The sequence below is a fragment of the Saccopteryx bilineata genome, chromosome 8, assembly GCF_036850765.1.
Source record: "Saccopteryx bilineata isolate mSacBil1 chromosome 8, mSacBil1_pri_phased_curated, whole genome shotgun sequence".
NCBI classification, from domain to species: Eukaryota; Metazoa; Chordata; class Mammalia; order Chiroptera; family Emballonuridae; genus Saccopteryx; species Saccopteryx bilineata.
This window is the reverse complement of record NC_089497.1, coordinates 63,378,822-63,384,875: the sequence shown is the minus strand read 5'-3', so window position 1 is coordinate 63,384,875 and position 6,054 is coordinate 63,378,822.

Below are 6,054 nucleotides of genomic sequence, written 5' to 3'. Positions count from 1 at the left end.
CATAATTATACCTTTTGTTTATTCTGTGTTCAGTTTACTAAATTATTTTATATCATACACATCCACATATATACATATATGTGTTTGTATATACTGTATATACATACATATATACTTATACACACATATCCATACATATATGCTACATATGTTAAAGAGCAAGGTAGTAACATAAAACTCTTCATAACTACAATCTATTGATTACACTGAGGAACAATTTTTTTTATTTCCTGTTGCATGAGGTTTTAGAACGTTTCTATATATTATATTTCTACATCGCTGATTCCAAATCTGAAATCTGTTTTTCGGTGCATGCTCTAGTTTTTATGCAATTTTAATTTCTTTTTGTTACAGTTAATAGCATGCATTGGTTTTTAAATTGGAGTTAAACAGCAATGACTCTTGGATTGAAAATAACCACAAGGCAATTAATGTTTCACAAACATCACTTTTACATAATATAGTTGTTTTTAAATGTAAAAAAAAAAAATTATCTGATAAAAACACCCTCTTATTTTGTTTTAAGATTGAATCATGGCTTCTTTGAGTAGATATAAATGTAAGAACAGTCCTGACATCTTCTGTTATATATGTTGCTGTTACACACTTCAATGTCAAAGGCGCAATATTTCATCATTTGTGACATGTTCATATATTGCCAATTTTCAAGTTCTCCTTGGAGATCAAGATAAGAATTGGGCTTCTCATACTGTTTGTAATGATTGTGAGGCAATGCTTCATGACTGGACATAAGGAAAATGCAAAGGAATGCCTTTTGGAATTCCCATAGTTTGGCTTGAACCTAAGGACCACAGCAGTGACTGTTTTTTCTGTCTGATCCCTACAAAGGGCATTGGCAAAAAAAAAATGGCATATGATCACATATCCTAATATTTTTCAGCAATACGACCTATCCCACACTCTGAGACACTCCAGGTTCAAGTTTTCAATGGTTTTATTTCTTCTAAGGACAAAGAAAGTGAACATGGTGATCAAGTGTATTTTGATAAGATGCATGAGGAAATGGTTGGAGAATCTGAAGGGTCTTCTGATTCCAAGCAGTCATTAACCTCTCAGTAGTTTAGCCAACCCAAAGTGAATGAATTAGTAAGAGATTTGGGTCTATCAAAGAAAGCAGTTTAGTTGTTAGCCTCCAGGCTTCAAGAAAAGAATGTACTTCACCGGTCAGCTCAAGTATCCCATTTCAGGAAGTGTGAACAAATTTTTGTGGACTTTTTTCCCAAAGACAAACACTTTGTTTACTGTCATGATATCAGTAGTCTTCTCAGCCAGCTAGGTGTTACCACTTATAGTCCAACAGAATGGTGGCTCTTTCTTGACAGCTCTAAATGGAGTCTGAAATGTGTTCTACTACACAACAGTAATATTTATGCAGTGGTTCCAATTGGTTATTCAACTCATCTGCGAGAAGATTATAAAGACATAAAAAATGTCTTTGACTTTCTGAAGTATGAGGAGCATAACTGATCATTTGTGTGAATCTTAAAATGGTAAATTTCCTGCTAGGACAACAGAGAGGTTTCACGAAGTATCCTTGCTTTCTGTGTTTATGGGACAGCCGAGCTCGGGAGAAACACTGGACACAGAAGGAGTGGCCAAAACGTGAAGCTCTGGAGTAGGGATGCAAAATATTGTGAATGAACCCGTAGTTAATTGAGACAGGATCATTTTTCCCCCACTTCACATCAAACTTGGCTTAATGAAGCAGTTTGTTCAGGCTTTGACTAGAGAAAGTGAATGCTTTCAACATATTTTCTCTGCTTTTCTGCCTTGTTTTTCCAGAAGATAAAAGCAGGTGTATTCCATAGACCTCAAATTTGAACCCTCATATGTAACAAAGAATTTTCCAGGAAGATGATAAGGAGGAAAAAGCAGCATGGCAGTCTTTTGTGGCAGTTACAAAGAACTTCCTTGGCAACAAAAAAGCAGAAAACTATGAACTTCTGATTCAAAGGATGCTGTTGTTTTTCCGTGACATTGGATGTAACATGAGCGTGAAGATTCACTTCCTGAACAGTCACCTTGATAAGTTTCCTGAAAATCTTGGAGCTGTTAGTGATGAGCAGACTACTGCTGGAGCATCAAACGAGATTGTCCTCAACAAGTACACAATTGCAAGAGCTACAAACACAAATTTTTGCCTGAATAGAATTTAAATAAGTTTTGTGCAAATCTTATAATTAAAATAAGTGTTTTAACATGTTCTGTTTCAAAATTGTAGACAAATTCTGATGCAATCATATCTTTTAGTGTATTTACTGCATTATATAAATTATTTTCACAAAGATGATGCCCAAGAAGACATTCTACTTTATTATATTAAACTAAATGTTGAAAATTTTACAATAAGATGAAAATCTTAAATTGCAAAAAAAAACTGTAGCTTACAGAAAAAAAAACTAATGTCAGATTTGAGATCAGCACACTAAAGTTAGGTAAGAACAAGTGTTTTTGTGGATGCAACAAAAATTTTGTTCCCCAGTGTTATTTATTGTTTTTCAGGCACTGTACTTAGACCTATACAGACATTATTGATTTTTCACAGCTATCTTAGACAGAAATTATAATTTTCATTTAATGGAGCAAGCTATCAAGTAGCTTGCTCAAGATCTCACAAATATTAATACCGCAGCCTGAACTCAGTTCTGCCTGACTCTGAGGTCCAACTGTTTACCACTGATTTATTTTCCCATTAGTTATCAGTATGGCCTTTGACAATAGCAACTGATTATATTGTTTAGGTTTTTCTAATGGGTCCTGAGCAGTTAAAAAGGATTGAGAAGATTGCTTATAAGATGTGGTATATATGAGCATATATCTTCGAAGGACTCGTATTATTATAATGAATAGAGAAGGAACAGTTTAAGACACTAACAGAAAGCACAGAGTTAATACAAAACAACTTGCTATTTTTCTCAATTGTAAATGCAGAGTTGCTTCCACCTGCAGGACAGAGGGACAATTGCAGTGTTTCTAATAGGACAATCAACCTACTTTTGTAAACCAATATCTAGGGTGCCAGGCTGAGGGTATTACTAACCTCATCACCAGGTGGCTCTGAAGTTCCAGCCAGGAGCAGTGCAATACTGGGTGAGTGGGACACACTTTATATGAATCAACCAAAATGTCCTAGGGATTGTGCAGAACCAAGAGCTCTGGCACTGCAGAGATGATGGAGCCACGTCTGCCAGCTTAGTGTTTATCCCAGGGAACCCTGGATAGTTCTGAAAGAGCAATCCCAATATTACTTCCTCTATCTGTAAAAAGTGAGAGGACTAAATTAAAGTCAACATATAATTGTTGAGACCTGACTGGGCCTGGCAGAACTTTAAGCACTTGAGAGATACTGGTGAAAAAAAACAAATCTGTCTGTCTTCATGGAGCTTAGATGAGATGATGTATTTGGAAATACTTTGTAAGCACTCCTGAGCCATCAGCAGAGTGATTGTTGTCCTTTGCATTTATTCTACATTTGGAAACCGTGTATATTTCTCTCTGAGGTATCTGTGTACTATTATTGGGAGTGGTATTCTAATTTAAGGCTGTAATCAGTTACCTGAACGAGGCTCTTCACTTCAGACTGTGATCCTGGCTCTGGTCCTCTCACTGCTGCTAAATGTTGGAAGCTCAAACATGGGCAGAGAGTGAACAAGACTTGTCTGTATAGATTTGTGAATGATTTATTTTGCAACTGCATCCTCCATCCTCACAGATCCCTGCACATTTCTCTCTTCTTACATGGGCCCTCACTTCCCACCCATGAAATCCTCCTACGCTGTCAGTCTGTGTGGCTCTCCTTTCTTCTATCTCCTTTCATATTATGGCCTCAATCACAGAAATTAACATTTAAACATGATTGTTTAATGCTAGTCTCTAAAAGTAGTAAACTTTGATTTAGAACAGTTTTATAGTTCCATTTATAGTCCCCCCCCCTCCAATTTCAACCACAAACAAGGAAATGAAATATGGTAGATCAGTTACAGTCTACATCTTTATTGTGAAAAGACTCTGATTTTCAGAGCTCAGTGTGTACATGTGTGTGTTTGTGTGTAGAATGCATGCATGTGCTCAATGACTTCTCCTTTCCTTAATCCTCTCCATTAAGTTCTGTATTTGGATTTGGGAAGTGCTGTTGATACTAGACAGGGAAATCTATTCACCAGGGACAGAGTTCTGATAATCCCCTTTGCACAAATTTGTCTGTGATCTGTAGTGTATGACTGAAAAGTAGTATGCTGGTTTCAATGTTGATTTTTCTTCTTAGTTTCTCAAAGGATGGTCATCTGATTTCAGAATCAGAATTTTCTTCTAGATGTATATAAATTCCTGGCCTCCACCCACAATTTCCCAAGTCCATATCTTTGAGAGTTGAGCTCCCAGGTACATTTATAGCAAATGGCTTTGGAGATTCCACTGTGCACTCAAGTTTAAGATCCATTGCCCTGGGGTGCACTGTTAGCAGGAAAAGTACAACGTGAAAGGTCCCTGGGTGGAAAACTAGTAGCTAAGTCCAGGACTTTTCCTGTAATAGGCATAAGGCTTTTGGAATTAGTTTCCTCTCTCAGATCAATAGAGCATGAGCATTTTAGATTTTAGGGCACAGGAAAAGATCCCCTGTGAGTCACCAAAGCAGTATGTGTGCATTGCAGCTGACTCACACCACATGTGTGCATTATTCGAATGAACACATTTAAAAATAAGTATTATTTTTCCCAATTATTAGGTAAAATAAATTAAATAAAATAAGCAAACTTAAAAGCATCTGTAATGAACCTCACAAACTAATAATAACTACTGCTAATGTGTACATCCTTATCTATGGCAATAATTGAGTTTACATTCCAAATATGATTTTAATCCAGCTTTTAGATTTAATTTTACATTTATATTTGCCTTTTGCATATTTTAATACCAATGAATTAAAATAAAAAAATTTAGTCACAAAACATTATTTTAATATATCCCTGAAGGATGTTGCATCAATACTGATTTTAGCCTTTTACCCTAAACACTAAGAACAAATCATTAAATAGAAAAAGTTATTCTTTTCAAGCACTGTTGTTACTAAAATAACTTAGTAGCTGATTCTTTTCAGAATAATGACCTATTTATAATCCTTTCTCCTGTTTCTCTTCCTTTTTCAATCTCTCTTTCCCACATTTTTCATCTCTTTTGCATTAAAATGTTTTTTATTACTTTTTGCATTAAAATGTTATTTTATTTCCTGAGAATTGCTGAAATTTGGATTTTACTATAGATAAATCTATCTGATGATAATAAAATAAGGGTATGTTTGCTCTTTTAAGTATTTTTAAAAGGCTACTGATTATGCAATATTTATTCAGGAAGCTACCCATTTAAGTTAAGTATAACTATAATTGTCCTGCTGTATTAAAAATCATATGTGTGTATACATATATATATACATACATAATTTCCTAACATAAACAATTGTTCTTTTTTTCAGATATATTTTCAAATACTGGGAGAAAAGTAACATATAGAGAATTCTTGGTCATGTTAATATTTATCACTTACCTACTATTGTCAGCCCCTATTCTAAATGGTTTAGAGGCACAATGTTATTTAATTTTCACAAACATCCTATGAAGAAAGTATTAACACTCCCATTTTACAGAAACTGCAGTCCAAGTGCCTTGAGCCTATAAGCTTCAGAGCAAGGATTTCCACCCAGAGCTGTCAGGATAAAAGTATGCTCTTTCCTGCTCTGTGATGCCGAAAAGTTAGGAGCCGTGGTTCTACCTGGGGCCCAGGTGCTGGAATCCTTCATGAGGCTGTTCTGCCCAACACTTTGGAATGCAAACTCCCTTGAGCAAGCACTTGTTTGGCATAGTTTCACCAATGGCCTGTCTGTCTAAGGTAGTCAGCGAATATTAAAATAGTCCTAATAATAAAATAGCACTCAGTCAACCGTGTAGCCTCCTTAGGGAGGGGGAGGAGAATAGCTCACTTTCCCTGGAGGGCCTGAGAAAGATCGGTTTACAAGCGTCAGCGTTTGACCCTTCTTTCTTC